This window comes from Chelmon rostratus, chromosome 7 (assembly GCF_017976325.1).
Source record: "Chelmon rostratus isolate fCheRos1 chromosome 7, fCheRos1.pri, whole genome shotgun sequence".
Classification (NCBI taxonomy): domain Eukaryota; kingdom Metazoa; phylum Chordata; class Actinopteri; order Chaetodontiformes; family Chaetodontidae; genus Chelmon; species Chelmon rostratus.
In genome coordinates this window covers 15,630,313-15,656,463 of record NC_055664.1, presented here as the reverse complement: position 1 = coordinate 15,656,463, position 26,151 = coordinate 15,630,313, and the positions used below count along the sequence as shown (strand labels likewise).

Sequence of the window (26,151 nt, the reverse complement as noted above, 5' to 3'; positions counted from 1 at the left end):
GCATTTTAATTGGTTGTCTTCACTTGAATGAGTGATTGAATAGATAGAGTAGAGCAGACAAGAGCTAAGACAGAGGAATTATAGCATATCTTCATTATAGCATAATCGATTTTCCCCCTCGCTGCATGTGACTGCAGATTAGCGACATGCTGAGTGTGGAGCCTCTAGTGGCTCCAGTCACTACTCATTTGCCCTCGTTGGTTGAAGTGCACTTCTGGACCACACCAAAAAATGATTATGATTGTTGTAATTACTACTTATTTCTGTTGCTGTTGTTGCTGCTGCAGCTTTTCTTATAATGATGATTGTGGAAAGCCTGCCAAGCTGCCATTGAGTGAGCAATGAAGTCATCGTCTTCAGTCAACATTCATTTCTGTCAGTCTGTCAGTTCTTTCTTTCTTTCTTGACTGTGTAACATTTCATTCTTAATTGGTTCTCATTTGAAGGTGCAGTAAGCGGTTCTGGAAAGAAATAGTTGATTGTTGAGTCTCATTGGAGCATCAGTGTCTGACGACCTGGGAATCAGACTCAGCAATCATCTATCTGCAATGACCTGTGATTGGCTAGATTTTCTAAAGCCTGAAAAAAGAGCCAAGAGGAGGCGTAGAACTCAGGTTTTTTTTGTCAGACCACTTGAATTACAATATGCTGAAAGGCTATTATGGGATTTTTGCTCAATGAAGCCAAAGCACGGAGCACACCACATGTTGTCTGGGTTTGTGATCAGTTTCTTGAAGCCTTTCCAACTCTCTATGCGCACAAACTCTTTTATACAGATTTTCATCACAGTGCATTACATATCGTGGAGAAAGCGGCTTGTTAGCTATAACCTAAACTTAATGTAGCTTCATAAAGGATGCTCCATGCTGGATGTTGCTAACAATGACAATGTCCTTAAGAGGTGACAGAGGCCAATAGAGAGAGAGAGCTGAGAAAGGCAGCTTCAGAAAGTGCTTCTTTGCAAAGTTGCTTTCAAAGCAGTAGCAGACCAACAGCTAAATCATTTTGACTGAAGTATTAAATAGCCACTTTTTAAATGCTTCATCTCCAGTAGGTGTACAAACACGTTCCCTCTGCAGCTTTTCAAGTTCATTGTGTTTTTTATGGCCTGTAAAGATTTTGTCAATTTACAGTTTTTTACATATGGTTTCATATGATCTGCTGTGCCAACATTAGGATGAGGATTGGGGACAGAGCAGTTGGGGAGGGGCTGAGTCACAGCCCCTCAAAATGTCTCTGCACGTCCTTGCTGGAAATAAAAGGGACTGACCCCAAATTTGAGAGTAATGGAGAGGCTAAGGGATCTGTGAGAGTTATTGTAAGATCATAAAGATAGTGGCTTGTAGAAAATTTGATGCTATAGTAAACTCACCAGATAGCTTCTCCCTAATGGAAATTAATGAGGTTCGAAACACTTTGCTCTAATAGCGCTGTAGAGATGATTCATATCAAGCTGATTTATGACTCATTAAGAGTGGGCTGCTGTCATCTTCATGTTTTGCTCCACAGCCCTTGACATCGTCACTTCTGCTGTTGTAGCTCCCTTCTCCCTTCCTTTAACCTGCTTGTCTTTGCTCTCCTTTGTGTCTGCACCTAAATAAACTCCCTCATCACTCTCCTCTGGTGTTGCAGTGCAGGTCTGCTGGAGGGCACACAGATTCATGGTTGATGCTAGATGATGACCCCACATCCCCCTTCCCGCTACCATCAACACTATTTCCTTAAAATCAAGCCATTTCTCAGTGACGGAATTGTTAATAGCTTCGGCTAACATCATTAAAATGGTCAGTGGTGCGCCCCCGGCAGCCTGGGACATAATGCAGAAGCTGTGAGTGGAAAAATAGGCGCGCTGTTGTCTCCTTTGTTGTTGTAATAAGTGATTCATCCTATTTATTGTGTTTATAAATGGCTCCGCTGCTTTGCTTCGTACATTGTGCTCAACACACACACACACATATGCATATACACACCATGCCACAAAAGAGGATAGGAACAAGTTTCATTATGCTATCTCATAGTTCAGTTCATTGTTCACCCATTTTCCAAACTCACTGTGATAGTTCATCTCTGAAAATGGCAACAATACACCGAACGCTTGGGTCACTTTTTGATCCTCTTATTAAAGCACACCATGCCATTTCATAAAAATGTCCTGTCCAGAGAAATGACAGCATCAGTCATTTGTTCAAAGAGCTTGAAACTACTTAGACCGCTGAGTGTTACTGTAGGAAGTAATGTGATGTTCTCTGTGAAAAGTAAAGGTATGTAGGTCATGGTGGTGAGTGGGCGTTCAAAGAGTATGATCTTGACAGTTTACTTGAGACTGGAGTTCACAGTCAAAGTGGCTTTCCTTTAACTACAACAGTGATCATCCTATAATCTTCCCCAAATTGCCTAACCTCTACCATACCTTAACAACAAAGGACTGCGTTGTACTTGCTGAGCTACCTCCTTGGTTACTGTTGCTACGTCTGTCTACAGCGTCTACAGCGATAATGAGGACAGCTATTCTTAACAATTTCTGAAACGATGGGCCTATGATTTCAGGTAGACAAAAGCAGATGTCTCATTTGTGGCCGGCAACTGTCAGTTTTCCATCTGAAATAGTTGCTGTCACATTTTATCAGATGTAGCTAGCTAGATAATTAAGCTAACGTGAGATTGTGCTAAAAAGGTGAAAATAGAGCTGTATATCCCAGGCAAACTCTGCACCAGTTCCACGTTTAAGACATGGAAATACAGAAACAGCATTATTCTTGTACAATACAGTGTTAGAAAAATAGATGTGCAGACTGTTATTTTGTTCTAACGTAACCCTGTTTGGCTGCTTAGCTTACACACTTGGAAAAGCAAGGCTGAGGTCAGATTTATGCTAAATTGTTTGGATTTTCCAACAGTATGTTTCACTTTGATAAGAAAAAAGGCTTTGAGGGATGAGGACTAACCAGCGTGTTTGGTGAATTAAGCAGTATCTCGGGTAGCATTAGCTAAGGTTGCTAGGGTGTAAACTTCCCCAAATCTAATTAGGAACAGGACACAGTCACTAACATTAGCCTACAGTCTGATACAGCAACATCCAGGTCTGACTTCCAGACTGTGGAAAATACTACACGGTGGATGTCCTTTGGTTGTTTTTTTTTTTTTTTTTAATGTAACCTGTAAACACACAAAATAATGTAGTACGAAATGTTCCATGGCCTTGAAAGTCACACTCGGTTACTACTGTTGGTCGCAAGTTAGTTAGCTGGACATGCTAAGGTTTCCAGTTGTTTTAGTAAACAAACATCTGTTTCATCCATTTCTTATGCTTTTGCTCTTATGTTTTTGTTTTTGTTTTTGCTGAAACCATCCTCCAAACTTGCTGAAAACCAATTATCACTCTTGCTGAAGTCATACACACATATGTTTATATAAGGTTGTTAGTTTTTTTTTTATAATGATTTCATTTCATTGTTTATTCAATATTCATGCTTATAGCGGTCCTCAAGGAATGCCAAATCCAATAAGCCCTTGATGTTCACAAGCTAAACTTCGTGGCTTGGCAAAAGAAGCGAGTCCGTGGGCGAGTCAACGGGTCATGGTCAGTTCAGACGCGTTGTCTGCAATAACAGCAGGACAGAGAGAAGCAAATGGTGTATGTTTAAAGTTTTTAGATGAAAGAGTTGGAAAAGTGACTGCAGAAGACAGCTTTGTTGACTTCTCTGAATATGGTCAAAACCAAGTTACTATGACGCAAGTGCCCACACTGTCACACTTGTAGTTTTTTTCTGTGCTCTCAAAGAAAATGCTGTTTCAATCACAAAGGTTTGAGCTTCTTTTCGCAAATGTTACAGTGGATGCCAACTGGTCTTGATTATGGAAACTAAACCTAAGAAATACGCTTCATTTTCTTTTTTTTTTTTTGAGAAAGACAGATGAAAGATGAAAGAAGTGATTAAAGAGAGATGCATTGAGTAACAGAAACTCGTGGCAGAGATGCTAGCCCGGACATCACATCATTACTTTGGCTCTATAACTGCAGTCTATATTTAGCTGCCTAAATATTACCTAGGAGCAGCAGATTACAAAAAAGGTCCTTTTCCATTTTTGGAAAGCTTATATGAAGGCTTTATTTGAATGCACTGACAAATGACCTGTTTCTTCATTTAGGACTTGTTGGATATCATTCAAGTTTGGGATATAATTTGATCGAAGTAATCATTTTTTTCAGAAATCTCAACACATTTCCTCTGCCTCCAGGCTGAGAGCCCTCTCTCTGGTAGAACGTTTCTTGAGCCAGGAAGCAAAACAGATGATAAAGATGATTGCACGGTCACAGATCGTTTTGTGTGTGAGTGTGTGTGCGTGTGCGTGTGTGTGTGTGAGTGTGAGTGTGAGTGTGTGTGCGTATGTGTGTGTGTGGGTTCATGGGTGCGTTAATGCATGTGTGCCCTCTAAATGGTAGCGGGTGTTCCATATCTCAGCAAGCAAATAACATTTCTGAAGTCTTTTCAAAGGTTATGCTTATCACTCACCTTCAGACCTGAAAAAGCTTTTACATTAGGTGACCTGTGACCAGATACGTTTACTTCTTCCTACCAGTGTTTTTAATGAATGCGATTAGATCGACTTTTTTGAAAAATACTGTGGGGGGAAAAGAATACTGCAGCAATTAAAAAGAAATGTGGCTTTAAATATGTCTGTGATGTTCAGATGAATGCAGATACATGTGAAATGAGCAACTAAGTACTCTTGTTTATCTTGCTTTTAAAATACCAGAGCCTATATTAAGAAAGGCAGCAGTAATTCGTGTAATTGCCTGATGCGCTCTCTCAGTGTGGTGTCTGTGTGAGCCAGTGCTGAGGTTCTGCTGTAAGATGATTGTTCGTGCTTTGACATCAGTTTGACGTTATTAAGCTTCACAGTGTTTCTGTATGGAGGCAGCTCTCCATTGCCATGGAGAATTATAATGTTTTTCAGGTACACAGCAAATTTAGGATCCGGGAATAAACTCTCTGTGAGTTAAAATCAACTCAATCTGAGTGTACATGTGAGACCATCGAATAAACTCTTGGGCTGTGTTAAAGTAACTCTTTTCTGAGAGTTGATCTATTGACTCCTATCAGGAGTTAAAACTGAACATGTACAGGAGTTAAAATATGACTCCCATTCAGAGTACAATTAACTCTTATATTTAGTTAAATTTATGTTAACTCTTTTTCAGTGTTAACAGTCAACTATTAATATGTGTTGTATTTTACACTAATGGAGTTAATATTTCAAGACACTAAAATGCTTTTTTTAGGTAAAATAAATATGAAATACACCAAATAAATTACTTTAATTCTTCTCTTTATTTAAAACATTGAGACATTAGGTTAGCAACACTTCGCTGCATGAATACATACTTGTGAACCAAGTTATACTTTGGTAAATCATTTATCTAACAATAAGCTTTGTTAAATAACATTGTTCTTCAAGTAGAAAATAAGGTAAAACCTCAAATCAAAAGACACTGTTATAATGGCAGCTTAAAGGTTGCAAAACAATGTTATAAAATGTAAGTCAAACAAAAAAAAAAAAAGGGTTATACAAAAGCATTTTTCATTGTTTCAACAAATAATCTCAACTAGATTTCTACGAATTCTTTGGAGAAAATACATCCAGTGCAAACTTTGTCAAAAACCTTTGACATATTGAACACATTTAACAAATGTGACTTACTTGTAATGCAGGATTACAGACATAATGTAAACAGTTCAACTCATCATTAAGCATTGACCACATTTTAATCTTAAATTTTTCCCTGGATACAGTCCATGAATTAGTTTGAGGTGCCTGAACAACAGCAGAGCTGTACCAAAGGATGACGCACAGAGGAAACATCTCAGCATTTTAGCGAGCTGAACGCACTACTGCTTGTTCAACAACTTTGCTCTTAACTCTTTGACTCTTGGAGTTTCTTCTGTGGTGTCAATATCAATGTTGTACAGTGTAGTCTGTAAAAATGTGTACAGGCTGGAGAGAGCATCATCATATTTCAGACTGAAAACAAAATGAGACTTGAACAGCTCATCAAATGCAACCAAAGATGTACTTGACTGACATGGAAGAAGCTTCCTATCCAAGACTATGTAGAAGCTGAAAACCTGTGCTCGTGAGGTTCCTGTGGCCAAAAGATATGGCTGGGGGTTTCGCTCTGCGGTAAGGTGATCCTCCAAGCTCTGGCACGCCTGAAACACAAAGAAGCATTGTCACATAAGCAGTTAACTACAAAAAAATGTTACAAAATACTGGAAAAGATCATGTGGCTTTTACAAACCTTCCGAAATAGCACTAAATGATCTGCAGCCTCTGCAACACTGATCTTTTTTGGCCGCTTACGTCCAGCTGGTTGAGGTGTAAGCAGATGCATCAAGACAAGAAGGGAGGCCATGTCGCTGTCCCACTCTGCAGACAAAAATCAACATATTTTACCTAAGAATATCTTTCTCTACATTTTTACCCTGTACACAACATAGTAGCCTCTCCTAATTGCTTGTTATTTAAAAGATAAACAGGAGGCAGTAATAATCAGATATACTCCCATTTGCTTAAAAAGTTATGGCAACTTATGATATCGCAAACAAATCCTTAACAATATAATACCTGGCTCCTCATCAGCAGTGTCAGACTCTTCATTTAGGGCAGAGTTGAGGTGTTTTTTCAGAAGAGGTGTCTCTCTCAGGCTCCTGGCCTCTCGGATGATCTTGTCTTTAAAGCAGGTGGTCCACTTTTCCAGGAACCTGGATGAAGTCTCTGATCCAAACATCAGCAAGAAATCCTGCAAAATCTAATGTAAAGTGGAAGGAACTACCATTACAATCATATCAATTGAATAAAATTTATTTTAAGAAATATTATTCAAATGTTTCCTACCAGTTTAGTGTCCAAGAAACGAGGGAACATTTGGAGAATGTCTGCTGACTGCTGTGGATCATGGATCATCTGTTGGCGATAGAGGAATGTTTCTCTCATCTTCTGCAAGACTAAGTCATGGTCGGTTGTGTGGTGAAGAAGAGACATTGCTTCCATGCAGCCATCTCCTGATTGCTGGTCATTGGTGGGGCCAACTGTCCTTGAAGATGTGGGACCTCCTTTACGCACCACTTTGTTGTGGGAAGTTGATGCAGTTTTAGACTGACGTTGAACTGTCTTCACCCTCCACTCAAGAAAACCTTTGTTGCTCTGGATGTCATAGAAATGTTCCTGGAAATAATAATATCTGTGGTTAGAGTTCTGACACTTTAAAGTTTCAAAGGAAAGCAAATAGTAAAATTCTGAAAAAGATCAGTATTTCACACTGTATTTACAATGCAAACTCACATATCCCTTTTTTGAGTATGGATCCTTCAAAGATGGGAAGAGTGACACAATCCCAAGAGCATGAAACTCCTTGGTTGTTTTGGCTACTGCTCTCCTAAAATATATAAAAACTGTTTGTGAAAAGGTTCTTTCCTTCACTGAAAAAAAAGAAAATTTAGGTACTAGCATCAAGCTTCTTACCCTTCCTTTTCACGCATGTGAGCCACAATGATGTTCACCATTAATCGCCGAGTTGAATCTTTCAAACTCCCTGTGTCTTCATACTCCTTGATCACGGTCATCCCTGCTGGCTTTGAGGTCAGAATCTGCTCCACCACCTAATTGGAATAGATTTTTAAAAAGATCATAGCAGCCAAAAGTACTGATTATTTAAGGAAACATCAATCTGTCACAAAAAAATATCAATTACGATTAGGCTTTCAATATCTGTAGTCCCTGAGTTTAATCTGCATCCTAAATTACGCTAACCAACTGGCAAACTGTCAAGAATGTAAATTATTACACTTACACTTCTTGCACGGGTGCTGTCCATATCAGGTTGAGCAAGTTGATATCCGGCATCACTTGTTTCACTTCTTGGGCTGCTTAAGCTCGAGATGGACAGTGTATCTGTTAGACTTGAGGAGGAGGATCCTTCACCTGGCTGCAGAAGTGCAAAATCTGAGGATAAAAAAAAAACATCAGTGTATAAGGCATAACCCTGACCACCAAAATCAACATTACTACTTGCTATCAACAGAGAATAGTTACTTAGTATTTTCATTCTGAACACAATAACATTCCCTACCACATGGTGTGAGTGTTATATACTCGGCCAGGTCTGCACTGTCAGCGTTGTCCTTGGAAAGGTCTGGTGGTTGGAGGTCTGAAAAGCAGACATTTGGTTGTACTTTTTTTTTAAATATTAAATTATTTTGATTAAAAAAAAATTAAACACTGACACATTTCTTTCAAAGGGAACATTTTTCTCAAGAATATCATCACTTAATAATAATAAAACAAACTGACACCACTTTACCACCATCAGTGTAGATGACAAAACAGACATCTTTAACCGTCGCAAGCTCCGGAAAGACATCCTCATCCACCTCTATTCCCTGGTCATCTGTGATTTTCAGCATTGTATCTTCTGGTATCAGAAATTTCTGATGAACTGAAGCATGACAAGCAATACTCCATTAACACATTATCATTACAGCCCCATGAATTACTTAATTCAAAATTAATGTAACTTAACCCAAACCGATAAAATCGGAGAAGCTGATTTCATCCAGTTTAACATATTTCCTTGTCCCTTTGTATTTCACCTTTATCAGCATCTTGAGCACTTAAGGGAAAAAGGAGTTTTAATATAAACATGAATAGCAAAGAATGGATTGTAACTGTAACAATCTGTCTGTGTTGGGGCTGTTACAGTATATAATGCATTATTTTTAACCATTTTTAAAGTAAAGGAGGCCCAGTGTGGTGTAGGCAAAAATTATATTTTGAGAAAAAATTGGGTGGGCTCTCTTTTCCCATTTAAAACCATTTGCCAGTAGAAAAAAGTTACTGGCAGACTGAAAAACAGCAACAGTTTGTGTAAAAAATATGCTTATGCTCAGCATAGCCAATTTACAGAGCTTGCAATCTAATGTCTGCACACAACAGCACTCTAAACAATGAACTGTTATCACTGGTGTTCTCTATTAGCTTAGTCTGCATTTAATCACATTATTTAGCACTACTAGCCGACCGTGTTTCCACCATTTGATTCACAATTACAGTAGTCACGGTCGCGTTGCTTGTCAAAGTTTTTCGTGGTAAATGTGAAGCATTACTGTTACCTGTCAGTGTTCCTCTCGTGAAGGCCCCGGTGTCCTGTCATGCAGCCTTAAGCCGCGGCGTGTCCAGTCCGATGTTGTTACAGAAGTTAGTCTAAAAACGACACGCGCAGTAAATACACAGTAAAACATAGAAACAACCTAACGCGAAGCTAGCAAAACTACTTTTTAACGACACCAGACGTAATGAGAAGAGCCAGTGTTCATTTAATACATGAAATATGAGCGCGACTGGAAGAAGCTAGCTTACCCAGTTGTCTCACTGATAGCAACGTTCAAACACGTTCTGCAAGAGTTGGAAAATTGACGTTCTTACTTACAAGTCAGTTAGTCCTGGCCAGTATTCAGTTTTATATTACATAAACCGAAACATATCAACATTAACAACGGTTTAAGAAGTAAAACTGGTCACGTACCTGTCTCTGTATAAGTAGGAGCGAGAGAAACGTTGTGAATGAACTCTCAGGTGGAGGTGATTGACTGCCCTGAACACCCAGTGAATGTACTACTTTTTTCCACACTGCTTAAGAGTAACAGTTAACACGAGCTGGAGTCTCAATGTGTGAATAAACTCCAAAAATTTTACTCCTTCACTGCTTTTTGTCCAACTCCTGATTTTTTCACTCTAGAAATTTGCTGTGTAGCAGCCTGTTTTTCAGGCTAGCAATCACACAAGTTTCCTCCCACAACACTTAAATTATTTTCTTGTACAGTACTTTTAAGAGACAGCAGGCAGTATTTAGAATTATTGCATTTTTGTATCTATTTATAGACATTGTGAAAATAGAGAGGGAGCACATGAGGCTCAGAGGTGCAGATCTTTACTCTTCACTCTCTCTGGGAACATTTTCAGAGATTTATTTGCCACAAGTTCATGGCTTATGATGTTTTCTTGTTAGCTTACATAAATCTAAATTCTGCTGCCTGTTATTTAAATTTTGCATATGCAGCCTCTCATTGACTAGAATAGATACAGAATTGGTACCAGCATGCAGAGAAGTCACTCACAGATGTCTGTTTTCATGACAGAACTGTTACTTGTAACTATTAAAATACATTATGTCTGTGTGGGTGGAAAGATTGACCTTCTGACGGCACCTAATTAAATTTATACAGTTATTAAAAACTCCAGTTTGAGGTCCAGCTCAGAGTCAGTGACCATCTGAAACTGTGAGTCCATCTGAAGTGAGAACATTCATAGTTTATTTTGATCAAAAGAGCACCTAATCCATCTTAATTGCTGTCAAGAGTTTTCAGTTTGGACATGGTTTTAATTAGATGATGGAACAAGTGAGCGTCAACCGGAGGGTTTGCTGTTTTATGTTGATTTAGGGGAAAGTAGATGCTTTGGTTAATGCTGATATGGGATCAACATCTGCTAGCATGTATGATATTGTGGCTAAACTGACCTCACGACCGTGTTCATTAGTGTTTTGAAGAGGGGATGAATTCTATCGAATGTACCTCCAAAAGAAACGAAACATCGGCTACTGAGGTTAGTCACTGTTTATCTAACGGTGGAGAAACTATATGTCAGCAACTCTCATATCACTACATACATATTGTTGAATTTTTTTGGTTGAAATGTGTCTTTATATCCCCATTGCTGTGCCAGTAATGAACTTTGTGAATTAAGCACCATTATTCTCACTGTGTTGAAATCTCCTTCATCCTAAGTTACTGTCTTCCAAGAAGGATTTTTCTTAAATTACAGTAGATTTAATATAAATACAGTGACATGTCATCCCTCTCTCTCAGTCTCACCCAGCTTCTCTCTTCTGAAGGAAAAAAATGAATATCATTTTTAAATATATAGTCCGAATATAATTGCTGTCTGAATTGCACTTTCACGAAAGCTTAGAAAGACTTCACACAAGGGAAAACTTGTCAGACACCTATTTGCTTCACAAACGATGACACATAGTTGTACTAAGTACACAGTTTCTGTTCACATCAAAGGCTTCAAAAACAGTTAAGAGGATCAACTAAAATGCTGTCATATTTATAACACATTACAGCTCCACACAGTGTCCTTCTTTAATTAATTTCTGAAGAATTGCAGCTTCAACTAGTAATAATCAATTATGCTGCATTATTAAAAGTCATGATAAATACATGGGTTTCTTGAGAAGGGCATGTAAGATTAATTATGCATGTATATACATAAAATGACATACTTGTGATTCAATAATGAATCAAACAGAAACCTTTAACTAATGTGGCGCTTTTATTGTACAATCTGAGTTTATGGCTAAGAAATTCCACAATTACTTTGTAATTTAAGGCTTATAAACATTGATTTTACTTCTATATTCCATCCTTTCTGCATCCTTCACCGTCTCCCCCTTCTTCTTTCCCCTGTCTCCCCCTGTTTTCTTCAACCGTTCCCTCCTTCAGTCTGCGTCCTCTGCTGACACTTCATTTATCTCTGGTCCTGACGTCCCTGACTAACGATCTGCCAGACCGCTCCCCTGCCTAATCTGTTTCCCCTGAATCATCTCAAGGCGCTCATCAACGTCCTCACGCAGCTACCCCTCTCGAGTCAGGGTTTTTGTCATGCCCACTCATGGATTTGACTGCTTTCAGTCTACATCTTGGTCCTGTTTGTTTAGTCTCTTCTGTGTTGATGTTATTAATCTGGTGTGAGAAATTAAGGAAGGGAGGAAAGGTAGAGACCCTCCTTTTCTCCCATCATAACCAGGCAGTTCTTTTGAACGCAGCCTGATCACTATATCGTAGCTTGTTGCGAGTTGTTTATAACCTCTCTCTCATGCTCCCCTTGCTTTATACATTTTGTGAGTGCGTGCGTGCGTGTGTGCGCGCGCGCGTCTGTATGTGTTTGTTTCTTATATATGGCGACAGTCCATTTATTACTAAGGTCTCTATGGAGACGATGAATGTGAAAGAACAGCCAGTCATTGACCATCATTAGACCTAATGATCTTCATTAGAAGCTGCCTGAGAGAAATGAGAGAAAAGAGAAATGCTTTTTTTGTTTTTATTTTTTTGTTTGATCGTCCTTTTCATTATAAACCATACGATAAAGATAGTTGGATCTCTGGACTCTAGAACATGCTTCTTGTGTTCCTCACTGCGGTCATTCTGCTTCATGGTGTCCGAGGCACCGGTCCTGGGTAATGTACTGCTTAATGTAGAAACACGTATTCCCTTTAGTTGATGTTACAGATCAGAATTAGACACCCAGGAGGTGATGGTGAGGAATAGGAGCGCACAGGCATCACTCAGATTCTAGCAAACATTGTTTCTTTTATTCTGAGTGATAAAGCTCTCAGCGCTCTTCCCATTAAGTCCACTTAATGTCAGCCGTTAATATCGTGGGCTTTAATTGTGAGATCTAATAGAAATCTTGGCCCCTGGGTGAGAGTCAACAGAGAGATTAAAACAGAAACAGGCTTCATGGAAGAGCTGGGAAACCGAACGGCTCCACAGGGCTTTTACAGCTTCTCTCTGCGCACTTTGTTTTTGGGAATGTGAGGAGCCGACATCACGCAGCTTCCTCAGCTTTAACTTCTGCCTAGTCCACACATACACAGGTGTTCTTTGAAACTTTTTCGATGCATTTTGCCTTTTGTCCCCACACAAACTGCGTTTAAGCCACTGAACATGGATCTTTTGGAAAACTCCTCTCAGGGTGACGGTATTCAGAAGCTCCATCTGCAGTGTTGGTGGACAAGGATAACTGGATGTGCGTCGTTTTCTTTTTTGTTTATGTGAGGCGATTTTATGCAGTGGCTGGTTATTAACAGGACTTTTTACAAGTTTGTACATAACTGTACAAACATGTATGGTCACTGCAACATAATCCAGCCCTCTGACGACAAAGAGCGCGCAACCAACATCACCAGTTTTGGACGGGACAGGTTGGACCTCTAGTTGCTATAGGTAATAGCTTTTTTTCAGGCTTCTGATTGGTCAAAATGGTTTGAGTGTTATATCGTCACATGTTGTTTGCAGCGCTTCAGTTTTCTGCATTTCATTTGCCTTTTTTGAGAACAAAGGAGAACCCACAAATATATGCTCCTCTAATGGATGCAGGCACGCAAACAATAAAAAAAAAAAACACATGCCCACATTGGCACGCTCACGTTTGCAGACACGCGCGCTCCGTGCACATGGCTTCTAAGTGATTTGAACCCAGCGATCCAAGCTACTCGGCAGGATTGAATAAATCACATCAGGTTGGCAGTGACTCATCACATGTTGACGGGATGCCTAATGTCATTTGAAGGTTAGGTGAGAACAGGATTGGGCCTAGCAGCGCTTCGCTTTGTGATGTCTTTTTGAGTCTTGATGAAAGTGTGCAGGCTCTCTCTCTTTCACACACACACACACGGAAAACAGTCAAAATCACGCTCTGACACACAGTGCCGGCTGACATATTATCCCCTCTCTGCAAAGCGGGGGCCATCAGCTCAACCCCCCACACAACCCTCCGCCTGTTTGTTTTGTTCTTCATGTTCCATTTCCCCTCCACACACCCATGATCCCTCTTGTCACTGCAGTCATTGTCATGCATCCGTGCCTGAAGAGCTGCCAGCGCTTCCTGACTGTCGCACGCATATACACACACGTGAACGATAAAACTCAAATAAATAAACTCGTGAACATGCTCACACACACACATGCGTGCGGCCGTAACATCCTGGCCCCCTTATCTACCTGCCTGTCTGTCTGCCTCCCGGAAATTCGCTGCATATTTTTTGTCTCCTGGTGTCACAAACCAGAAGAAACGATGATACAGAAACAGGCTGCGTACTGTACTCGCATTTCAACACAGTACAAGTCCTCACGCAAACGCACACATTAATTTCAGCTCATCTTTCATTTTCTCCATTCATATTTGTTCGAGCTGATTGGCAGGTTTGTATAAAAGGGTGATGAGGGGAGTTAGGTTTTACTTCTGAAGCATGGCTGATGCTGTTATTCACTAGTTAATCCCTATTCTTTCCGAGACACCGCTGTGCTCCCCACCATTTGTTCTTGGCCAGTTGGGGTTCTGGGCTCGACATGCTCCATGCTTCTAATTATTCCTCCCAACACTGTCAAATGATAAAATGTTTTATAATTGAATGTGCCACTGAAGAACGGATGAAATGTATGCCTGCCTCCCAGACCTGCACAAACATCATTTTCTAATTTTTCTGCCTCTTATTCCAAATATTTTTTTCTTGAGGAGGTTGCTTCACCCTCTGTCACTCAGTGCTATTCAGGGATAGTTAATGGTTGTTGTCTGCCCTTGTCCTTGTCATTTCACCTCTTTCTTACTGCTACTGCTTTCTTTATACTGCCAGAACCTGCATCCTGTTCGCTCTCTCTGCGTCTCTCTTACTCTGTACTCCTCTCTGGGTGTGCCTGGCATTGATAGCAATATTGTCTAGGTGATACAGAATTCAATTTCACAAGTTTATTGTTCTGGTAAAATTTCATGTCCCATATCTGTGAATGCAAATGAATGGAGGGAACATCCCTTAAAAAAAAAAAAAAAAAAAAAAAGAGGGGAGGGAGGAAACACTCCAACCTGGCCCTCCATCTCCGGTGTGCACTGTGGTACAGAAGATTTATAAATCCCAAAAAAAAAGTCTTGTCAGTCAAACTGCTTTAGAGGGCAGCCACTGTGACTGTGAAAATGATTGGGATTTAATTAATTCCCCTCCACGGCTTATGTAAAGTTCATATTTCCCTGTTTAGACACAGAGTTTGAGAATCAATCAACTGAGTAATAGAAAAGGTAATAGACTACGTGGACGGTGACAACAGAGAGCCGCATCCAGCCAGAATATAAACTATGTCAATATTATCTTGCAACAAGTGTGTTTCGCCAAATAAAGTGCGCTAGCTACTCATTTGTAGTGCAAAGATGCCGACTTACTTCGCTGAGAACCACATTTATTGTTCTGGTGCTGTAAGAGAGCAGTATAAATACTTGTTGCCATAAATGCAGCTAGTCCTCAAGTAGAAGGACAAATTCTTTTGAGGCTGTAAATTGATGCCTTCTCACTATGCACCAAATGTTACTGTCTGATTGAACCATTTTAAAGTACTTTCGAGGTTGAGAGAAACTTCGATCCTGTTGTTATCTCAGTCATCTCAAACTGGGATATATAGTTGACACAAAAGCCAGTCCAATCTACAGCTAGGTTTGGATTGATAGCTCCGTGTCTCATTAGGCTGTATTCTGCTTAATTACATTATGGTTACATTCCTCAGTGGACCACTAACGCACTGGGATGCTAACGACTTGCATTTTGCCTTGTCTAATCACCAGAATAGGATAACAGCAGACTACTGGTGTGCCGTGGCCGAGTTTACGCTGTTTTTATCCACTGTGATGAAGCACGCCAATCAGCGGAAGCAGTGTAAATGCCTTTGTTAGATGTGTCAACGCTAGATTTATGTCACTAAAAAATAAAGAATACTGAGTCTAATTCACTAACGTTGTCTTCATTATTAGCATTATTCAACCACCTCAGAAACATAAGCAGCCCAAGGTGACCAAATCGTAGGTCACAGTCATGTACCTCCACATTCTTGGGGAGGTATATGCCAGTTATGACATAGTTGGGCTTTGTGCATAGGCTCTGCAGCTGTGCTGCAAATCCTTAATGCAGAACTATAAATCCAACTTTACAGTGGGAAAAAGCCAGGGCCCTCCTGTTGGCCTGCTTTGATAAGGTGTGCATCCTTTCCCCTGCTGAAAGACGGGTGCTCGGCTCTGCTGGTGACCCTGTGCTTCAGGCTAAGATGTACAGCATATTGGGCAGTATATTTCCTGCCCGTCCTCATCAGAAAATCGTCGGCATAGGTGGTTTCACAACGTTACCCACATGACGAAGGTCTGGTAAGACCAAGGTCTGGCACACCTGTTGCTGGTACTCTTCAACAGCCACATAGTATGTCATTTCGGAGTCACTGGCAGTGGTTTAGGTGTGAGGATGTGTTATATATTTCTGGATTTGAAAAAGATCATCTAGATTTTGGAGACTATCAAACCAAGAACATTTTTAGATATTAAAAAAAGCACACATTTAAAATCATGTGGACTGTCTGAATTAGAATTCAGAATAATGAAAATTTGCAAAATAAGGAAAGAAACAAATGAGGTGTGTAATAGTGATATTAAACTGGCCAGATATGATAAAGGATTCAAACAGTGGGTGACCAAGGCAGTCACAGCATGGTGCACTTTAGAGAAGGATGGGGAGCTGGAGAGTTTCCAGAATAAGATAAATATGATTTTGTTAGATGTGAATTCTATAGATACCAAGAGACAAGTATAAGAGGGAAATCAAATTGACCCCACCATGGAATACAAAAGAACAAGCAATTACACCAACACTATATCAAAAATTGAACAAGCATTAAACTAAATATATGAAAGAAAAATGGGAGTCTGAGTTCAATAAAAAAAAAAAACTATAAAAATTGTAGATGCTGATTTGCAAAACAGTGGAAAGCACATCAAATTGATGACGGGAATGGGAATTTCAATTTTTACCACACCCAAAATCAAGAGTTATGTTATGGAGTAAAGCAACAGATGCAAATCACTCACATATGTTTCGGTAAAGACATAAGTTATTAATGTTTTTGTGTACAATATTTTGTTACAGCTACTGGGATATGATATCCCGATGAGCTACATGGTACTCTATCTGTATAATTTTAATTCTACCAGAGATGATGTATGAATAAATGATAGGTATCTTGTCAAAATATTGTTAATAGCTTGTTAAAAGAAAAAAAAGTTATCACAAGGAAATAGAGCAAAATGAATCCCTCTACCCAGGAACAATGTATGGAGATAGTAGAGGAAATCCAGATAATGGAAGAACTGACACATCATTTGAGATTGCAAGAAGCACAGATGGAAGAAAAGTGGGGAAATTATTCAGGACCCAAAACAATGACAAAGACTACAGAAAGAACTACTGATTTAGTCGATGAAACTGTGAGAATGGATGGACGGCTAAGAATGCAGCTCCCAAACAAGCTTGAATTGCAAAAGCTGATGTTTTTCCATATAAGAGTTGGAGTTTTCCCAGTAATGCTGCAGTTTGCATGTGTGGAAAGAGCTTGAAACTACGGTGATGGGAGAATGTGTGTATTTCTTTGATGTGGAGGCTAAATAAAATGCTCCATTGACACTTCCAATCAGTTCATTATGGCCCATATCAGATTGCACATACCCATTGATAATATGAGTCTCATTCATGTCTTAATTGTTCATCTATTTCAAATAAGCAACTATTGAATGTGAAAACCTTATGTAAGGGCTTGCAGTTATGATGCATTATGGCTGGTTTTGTGGAAGCCAACCTCAGACATCTGCTTCAGCCACTTTTTTGGTCACCTACCTGGTCGACCACCTCACAAAGAGGGAAGTGTCTTCTTTAAGTCTTGCCCTCTGACATTGCCATTTTCTCCCACAAAGAGAGTGGAATGACAAACGCTTGACGTGCACATCAGTATTCATGAAGGGCATTCATTAATCATTTATGGCTAATTTGGATGGTTAACAGGTTGGGGCATGAGGTCTGTTCATGTTCAAAAAATTGTATATTGATTGGGATTCATGAAGAGACCTTGTGTGATAGATAGCATTTTGATTTTTAATGAGTTCTGACAATAATGGAAATCAAACCTAATCATGCATTTTTTTAAAAAACGGTATGCAGTGAAAAATGTTTTTGCCTCACGATAGCGGAGATAGTGGAGTCTGCGTGAGAGTACCCATCGCCACAAGTTTAATATGTGAGTCAGGCCTCCTTGCCTTATCACCCTAAACATAACTTTCAGACGAAATGAAAACACACTCTTAGAGACTTGTTTACCATAAAATTATAAGACTTGAAGTTCCTCGGCCTCGTTTTATCTTTGCAGATTAGCCAAACAGCGGCTGAATGTTTGTGTAAATGAAGGAAAACCATTTAGTGTTGTGTTCCACCTCTCAGACTCACACCTTTGTATGTGTTCCGGCGTATTGATTACTCTGTGTCAGCCCTATTACCACCAGCTCTCCCTCTGAGCCCCATGTCTAGATGACTCACTGTTGACAATTGCATTACAGCCTATTATCTTCCAAATCCCAGGGCCTGAGTCACAGCTTACTGTAGGTTCTTCTCTGGAAAGTTGAAATTGCCTGCTGACTTTGTACCAGGCTTCCTTTCTCTGCTCTATAACTTTCCTCCAGCCTTCATCCCACTATCCCACGTCCACCTGGCTGACACTATCCCTTTCCTCACCTCTGTGCTGCTCACCTACTTCCCTTCCACTTCTTCCTCTTTCTACTCCTGCTCTTTTTTCTCATTCACCTCATTCACCCATCTTGAACCTGCCATGCGCCATATAATAAACTGCTGAACAGCCAACACAAAGTTACCACAAGTCAGGAATCATTTTTCTTTTCACACCGCTTCATGTGAAATTTATCAAAGACCTGCATGCTTTGGTGAGGGTACTTCTGTTAAGTGGGAGTTTCCCAAGATTACACTTGTAAAATAGCAGCATCTCTGTGACTTCAAGGACATGCGTTCTGCACTATAATGAGTTTGTTAATTGCTAATTAAGTTGAAAAAGTCACATTTTTATAAACTGTTAGCATCTTTCTTCCCTTAATACTTAAACACAGCCTATAATGCTGCTGGTCGGTGACCCCACTTGCCCTGTAGTCACACCTCAACTACCCGCCAAACTGTGCTTACTTGAAGCGTGTATGTTCCTATGCTTTTAAATCCACGCGTGACTTTGGTTGTGCCACTGATTTTGTGTTCTAACACATTTAGAAAGAAGAATTTAGAAAGTCATTAGTGATGTTTGGACCAAACATCATGTCCAGCTCTTTGCTGTTTTAATCAGCCTGATGGAGCTGCTATTTTGATGAAGGGCATAACTGTTATTGTATTCTGATTATCAGTTGGACAATGAAATCCAGACAGGAAGTTCAATACACGATGAAGCTGAGCTGATCTTGTCCAATCAGGATTAGTGAGGGACTATGAGACAAGTTATTTGCCTCTATTTCTCTTTGATGTTCCGTCATACAGGCAGCTGAGGTCTATTATTGAGTCGTAATAGTTTAATTAGGTCATAATGAATCTTTGGACACTGTGACCTCAATTAACTTTGCATTAGGTTAATGGAGATTCACCTGAAAGTGACGCTTCTGAGGAGAAGTTCTTCTTAAGTTTCTGTGCCGCAGATGATTTGGGAATTTAACTTTGTCTTTGCTATCACAATATGAGTGTGATTTCCTCAACCAGATGGCTTTAATGTTAGTTTTTCAAGCTGTTTATAATGCCTGTGTATACTTTATGCTTAACAGCTTTCATTCCCATCACAATGTCTAACACCCTGCTGATCCAATTAAATTGGTTGCAGGATTGGCCACATTTTTTGACTGGGCTGGGAGTCGCACAAAAAATTTATAGGAAAACACTCACATTTGCATTCCCTCCAAAACAAAATGGGGCAAATGAAGATAAAGAGGGAAGCTCACTGACACAATAGAGCAAGTAGATCAAAAGCATTTGAAGATATCCTGCTCTGAAGCCTGGGACGTTATAATGACAAAGCAGAAAAAAGAAACAAAATGCAAAACGAAATTTGGATTAGGAAGCAAAATCTCCCTCTTTCTGGTACAAAAAAGTACAGTGAGCCCGTCACCCTCAATTCACCAGCTATAGAGCTTGGCCAGTCTGCATAGATTAAATATGGCTTGAATATATTAAAATTATAGCAAAAAATGTGAAGCAAATCTCAACATGATCGTGTGGTGTGTTCTTTAGCTTTCAACACAGACGGAATGTCTAGTCTCAAAGCTGAGAGGTTACTTGGTCTTGATGAGAAACACTCTGGTGATCGATGTGAAACACTCAGGGCTTCACTGAGATGAGCCGAGTTTGGATGGAGTCTCATCTCCATTATCCACTGCTTCTCTCTCCGCTTTTTCTTTCCTGCCTCAGTATTTCTGCCACATGCTTCTCCACCCCGCTGCCGACTCTACAGCCTGAGAGGTCCAGGAACCGTTCTCTGCTTCCAAACAAAATAATCTGCTCTGTGGATGCAAAGCTTTTCAATTAAAGGAAGCATTCAGAAGTAATTTGAAGACATTTCTTGACTTTGAAGGCTTTTCTTCTTCAGAATTTCATTTGCTTTACGTGGTTTCAGCTGGTTTGTTCCCCCATAAAATTCTGCTGGGATTTGAATGAATAGCTTATTGGAAAAGATGGACTGTTTCAGATTCCAAACATATGCTAGTGTCTGCAATATTCATGGTGTTTTTGGCCTCCACCAGCCTCAAGATTATTCTGGGCATAAGGTCTGTGCCTCACAAATAGGCTGTTACTGTTGCAGGTCAGACATAATTCCATGAATAATGGAATAAAATTGGTCATTTGTTTCCAACACTCTGCAGGAATGCTGCCAGATTGTTTTGATGTATGCGGCTATTAAAGGCTTTCAAACAAAGCTAATGTATCAACCCCAGCACGCTGCGCTAAGATGTATGGTATGTTGATTTCATGGTCATCTCGCAGAGAGTAAAACTAGGTGGCCACTGGGAATGATGTAAGTGACACGTTAGCGATCGCCGCAAGAGGGATGACTTTGTGCACAATCCATGTGCATGCAGTTCAGTGAAGTGTCCAGACAGCAACTGTATGAACACAGCCAAGTGAGAAACTGGAGGAGGTGCAATTACAAACTTCATGTCCAGCTGCAGTAAACCACTGTGTCGATTTTCATGAACAGAAAATTCAGTGAATCGTTTATTCAATTTTGCTATTACATCCCAGGTTCATAACAAGTCTGGAGGCATGACATTTGGTAATGCTTCCTCTCTCCTCCTCCTCTCCTCCCATCCCACGCTCACATCGTAATTAAGAGGCTGCAGGAGGCTTTAGAGCTCAGCCTGAATTTGCGCAATTGATACAAGCATGAAATGACTTATTGCCAAAAACACTGCATGAACATTCCAGCTATTAGAGAATAATCAGTGTGCCACTAAAAGTGGATTTCATTACAGAGTGAAGACCAGACTGAGGCCTAAAGGTTTTAGCCTGTTATACCCTTCCCCCAGTAAAACAGGAGCGATGCCATCAATTAGTACTTTATCATGAGGAAAGTCAATATACCATTTCCAGATACGTCACTCAATCATAGGCCGCTGGAGTCTGTCTGTTCATTCACAGGGCTGCCGTGCTAGATAAGGGGTGGAGATGCTTTTTTTCAAATCGTCAATTGTGATTATCATGACTGACGGCTCTGTCTTTATGTGGGGCACATTTTACAGAACAGAAAATAATGTCTTTACTATTTAAGGATACAGCAACCCAAAGACGTGACGCATGACTACGTCTGTTTAAAGCTGCTCTAATCAACGTTTTCATATGAACAACGGATCAAATGACAGCATGCAGTTGCCCTCAAATCTCCTTACCGTCTTTCAGCTTATTTTTTCGCTTTCATAAATCACAGCTTTACTGTCTGGTTCATTCTCAGTGCTGTCATCAGCCTCACTTCCAGCAGCAGCATTGAAACCCCTGATAGAACCACTGTACACTACCTGCCCAGCACAGGCAAAGTTGCCTAGACAAGTCTACTAACTCCTGAAGAAGTTAGTAGACTCATGTCAAACCAAAACAGAGCTAGAAATATAGTGAAGATTTGACTTACATTCATCAGGTGGACGTCAAAGGCAGTTGTTTTGTAACCCATTCGGCACAACTATTTTATGTGATGAGATGACGAGGTGTCTGTGTTGTGTTTACAGCTTGCAGTGTGACTCCCAAGTTGCCAAAAAATCGACTATTGTTCCTTAAACTGTACAAGCAGAAAACACAAAACATTGTAATTGTGCAACTGTCCTTAACACCCCTTTAATTTATGTAAAAATTATGCTCATGAGTCACTGAATGTGCAACTTCAATTCGTTGTTCTGACTCATTTGGCATTGTTGAAGCATTCCTTTACACCACTGACCGGAAGTTATCAACTTCAGCAAACTTCATTTTAATGCCACTGTAACTCTTCAAACAGACAAAATGACTGACAGTGTGAAGCAGCACTAAGAGAGCCTGCTCAGCATGTTTACATATCACAAATCTAACTTACATGAAATGTTTGAACAATCAACAGAACATTTGTGGCAAAGATCTCAGAGTATCAGTTACAAGACGTTGTAACATTCATGCAGCAGAGATGCAGCCTAATTCAGTGGATGTCCTTGGAGCTAAGAGAATCACTATAATCTCAGCATTTCTATCCTATTTAGGGAGATGAGATCAATGGACAAAGATAAGAGCTGAAAGAGGCTGGCTGATCTAAAGAGGTTTCTGCTTCCTTTTGGATATCCTGTTTAGGATGGTGGATTTATCGTGGCTTACACCGCTGCAAAGAAATGTGTGTGTGTGTCTGTGTTTGTGTGGAGGGGTTAGGTTCATGGCAGGGTATCCCACTATCAGTAACATCAGTCCTCCTGGGATCTCATTATTCACTGCTCAAGCTGACTACATCATAACAAACACCGAGCGGTCACACATTCAGGCATTCCTGTTGGTGTGTGTACATGTGTGAAAGGTCCAATATGTGAAAAGTAAGAGAAATCATTGAAAGCTAAAGGATAAAAATCCCTAGAAATTTAAAAAAGAAAAAAAGAAGGAGACAAAAGCAAAGAATTGATAAGACAGAGACTTCCAGGTTGTGAGGTTTTCAGAAGGGGAAGAACTGAGGAGGTGAAGCAACAGTTTTTGGTTGGTTGGCTCGAGTTCTGGCTGCTGATTGATCTGCAGGTGACAGCCGGTGTCGGGGGCCCTCGGCCAGGCTGTCAGTCCCTCGTGCTCTCCCACCCTCCCTCCCCTCTCATTTTCACTCTGTCGCTCTCTCTTTCTCCCCCACTGCTTTTTAAACTCTTCAGCAGTGCCAACTAATCTCTCACCTTCTTCTCTCACCATTGATTCAACTTCTCTCTTTTTCTCCCCCAGTCCTCCTCATCATCATTCTGCTCCTCCACCCTCCTCACCCCTTGAATGGTGACAGTTGATTCCTGCTGTCTTCTACCCACCAGCTCTGCCTTTTTCGTTCTCCCGCTGCTGGGAACCAACTGTCCTCTACTAGGCACTGTCCATTTCACACCACCTATTTAGTATGCAAGAGCATAATTGCTCAAGTGCAGGGATTTAGTCTGTTTGTGTCCGACCTCGTGTGTGTGTGTGTGTGTGTGTGTGTGTGTGTGTGTGTGTGTGTGTGTGTGTGTGTGTGTGTGTGTGTGTGTGCGCCCTGAAAGCCTACAAACGCGGCACATTAGCTTTCTTCAGACATAGCCTCAGGATATTTTGGTGACCTTGGTCTTCAGTGAGTATATGCATGCGTTGCTCAATTATAGGGATTTCTTTTTCCTGCACGTGGGTGTGCACATGCACTCTGTAGTTGTGTCTGTGCGTGTGCACGCATGCGTATGCACATGCATACGTACAGGCACCCTTGAGGGGCATGCGTAATGATAGGCTCGTTTGCACAGCTCTGCCTCTAATGATCTATTAAAGTACACTTAACCAGTAATTATATGGCCAGTCCCAAAAGGCTTATGAGGCCCCATGAGGGATAGCAAGGGATACAAGAAGACTATAGAAAAGCCGATGCATTTTATGTAATGCGCAGGAATCAATGATATTATGGCCTTATACTTTGCTTTCGGGTTATGATGAATAAATGAAGTAGATTGTCAAATTACAATTTTTTCCTGGTGTGTTCAAAGAGGAAGTTTAATTTAAGATAGAGATTAAGTGTTCCTCAATCTTTGCTGAGAAACACTTAATTTCCATTTTAGCTCTCCTCTTCTGGACTTCTTCGTCGTCTTTAAAATGTCTATATTCAAAAGTGCAAAATCAAGAGAGCCAGACAGTCAGTTTCACTGTATTATGTTTTCAAAATTCAGCTTTCAAATTCATAACAGATGGCTCCTCCTCTAACAGAACTATTAGACCATTATTCCAGTCATTAACAAGGATTCTCTCCTACAGTTCAAGAGCAGCTAGCAGCCCGTCAGTTCTTTTCCTGCCTCAAATGATGATTAACTTATCTCTTAAAAGTATTCACTTTGCACTCCATCCTTACAAAACTTGCATTCTCACACATTTTAGTATTTTGTTTTCATTTGTTTTGTAGTTTAAAATAACTCTTTAGGTTTTATCATTGTGAGACTGGATGCAAGCACAAAAACAGTATAAGAGCAGGATGAATAACAGACCATAGACCAGTGACTGTCAACTGGAGGTCCACGGGCCACATCCGGCCCACCAAAGTTTCCCATCTGGCCTGCAGTATGAATAAAAATGCACACATAAACGTCCACAATTCATAGTTCACCCATTCTACAGAGTCGGCCTATTCTCCAACTCCATCTTGTCTTCTTCATGGACCCACCATCAAACCACTCCCAGGCTACAGCAGCACGCTGGCCAGACTACACGAGGGAACTCCAGAGTTGTCGAAGAGTCACAAAGCTTGTCTATTAGATGCAAGAGACACTCGAGTTTGTTTTCATTTTCCAACTGTCGAATCGAGTATTTTCTTTTGCTTCCTGGGATCCTGAAAATCTTTTGTTGAGATAAGGACTCATTCATTAGTCACTGAACTGTGTGCTTGTGCTGAGGACTGACTGCCTCCTTGCCAGAGGTCTGTGAAAGCATTTTCTCATCAAGGATCTTTTTATCATCATGGAGTCTGTTCGCTGATACAGACTCATAAAAATAACATTTATTTTGTCAGAAAGTCTTAAACAGTAATAAACTAATTAAACCTAAATACATTTTTTAGTTATTATTATTTGAAAGTCCAGCCCCCACAGTGTCTGCCTAGAAAAATGCTTGCTTTTGAATAAATGTAGTTAAGGAACCCTGCCATAGGCTGTATGATAAATAGTGGACAAAGTCACTGTGACATCACCCATTGGTTTGTCATTATGGCCATCTATGAGTCTGAATTTCTGCAGGTGAAATTTATGTACTAGCACGGCTAGTGTGCTAACAACAGCATCAAACTTATATATTCCACAGCGTCTTCTCAGTATTACTAATGACACTTGACGTAAACTTCTGTCATGTCAGCCATGCTGCAGCCCTCTGCTCTCTCTGCTGCTTCTAACATTTATTGAAACAATCAGTATTTCTTGAACAAGAGGTCAGAGTTTCCAGCATTCCCTACTCAAAATTAATAGGCTGTGACTGCTCCTTTAGTCAGAGGAAAGCATCATCAGCAGGTGGAGTTGGGGTAGTAATATCGACTCATCAGATGTCGACCCCCTGTCATCCTCTTCAAAGGCCACAGATGGGTCAGGAAGGGAATGAAGGACTGTTTCTTATCAGGGAAGACATTTTTTGCAGAGTGCAGAGTCCCTAAGCACAAATGTATATTTTTTGCGTTCTTTATAGCTCCAGTCTCCCCTCCTTTATAGCTGCACATTGCTTGCAGATAGACCATACACATCATCCCTGCTGAAGAGTGTGCCCTGCTGCCTGGACAGGTATCAGCCACATATCTTGCACATATCATTCCACTGCTTTTGCAACTCCCTAACCCTCTCTATCGCCGCTCTCATGATGTCCTTGGAGCTCATCTAGAGCCCTGTGTAGATCTTCTCCGCATTTACTTGGAATATATTTGTTACCAGAGCTTGATTTTAAATGCAGCCGAGGTGCCGTGTTGCACACTAACATAGCTAAACAGTTGGGATTTCCTGGTTTCTGGGAGGTTGGCACAGGGAATAATAGGCCTCCCACTCAAAGTCAATATCCACTGCTTCCTCCTGCCCTGCTCTGCTCTGAGTCTGTATCTGTGCAGTCACCCACTAGTGTCTTCACAGCGGAGTGACTCATGCTCAGTCTCCTCATGGTCTGAGAGCTTTTTTTCTACCTACCTGCTTATCAGTTATTTAATTCACTGACCTATTCACCCTTTTTGTCTGAGC

The 26,151-nt window shown here is 40.4% G+C and overlaps 1 protein-coding gene across 1 annotated transcript in view; it reads left to right on the top strand.

Annotated features, from left to right (window-relative positions):
• The window catches only part of grik4 (glutamate receptor, ionotropic, kainate 4), a 144,876-nt gene that overhangs the window by 69,602 nt on the left and 49,123 nt on the right, over positions 1-26,151 (top strand). The gene's annotated exons all lie outside the window — the stretch shown is intronic.